Source organism: Octodon degus, unplaced genomic scaffold (assembly GCF_000260255.1).
Source record: "Octodon degus isolate 3935 unplaced genomic scaffold, OctDeg1.0 scaffold00098, whole genome shotgun sequence".
Lineage (NCBI taxonomy): Eukaryota > Metazoa > Chordata > Mammalia > Rodentia > Octodontidae > Octodon > Octodon degus.
The window spans coordinates 44001-44935 of NW_004524674.1; positions in this window are offsets into that span (position 1 = coordinate 44001).

Consider the following 935-nt stretch of genomic DNA (forward strand, 5'->3'; position numbering starts at 1 on the left):
GATTCCTCCAGGTGGGTGTTGCTTGGATCTGGCTGCTGTGCTCCACTTCTTTCAGCTGCAGGCATTAGAGTTGAACCCTTTGTGTCTCTCTGGCAAGATGTTCTGCTCCTGAATCAGCTGGGTGAGTCTTGCCCCTAGCCTCTTTGCAGGGAGTTCTGCTGAAGGGTTCCCTGCTGGGCCTGCAGCCTGGGTCTATTCAGGATCCCGTGGCCTGGGTCGTCTCTCTGAATTTTTCTTACCTGTAAACTATTTTAGGTAATTTCTATTTTTATATTAAAATTTTTTGCTATTTTGAGTTTGTATTTTTGCTTTATGTTTTGTACCCTTAGTAACATCTTGGAAGATAATACAGTGTAATAACTATTGCTTTTTCTCTTATTATTTGATTATGAAATTTTGTTTTATTTTTCATAAAATAAAAAAATTAAATTACATGTTTAAAATTCTCATACAAATACTTAAATATAAGATACATACTATTAACTTTCACATCAGTTTAACACGATATATGCAATAATTTCCAAGTGTGTACTATGTTGTGAGAACACATAAAGAAGAATACACACACAAGAGGTTTAACAGAAAAATACACTGGGTTTAAATTTCTAAAGTTTAGTAAAGTAAAAGATATATTGCCATAACGAGACCCTGTCACAAAAAGGCACACACACACACACACACACACACACACACACACATATTGCCATTAATATATATATTTTTTTACATTAATTGTAGGAAGCCCTTTCTGGTCCTAGTCTTGATCCAGGAAACTTATATTTGCAAATCCCATGGATAAGTTGTTGGATCAAGTTATTTCCTATATACCACTTCCAGTGCAACCTATAGTGAGAATAGACACTAAAGTATATTTATAGTCATGGGGAGCCAAGGGTTCCTAACACCAGCCATGGTGATGGCTATCTGGAACAAAG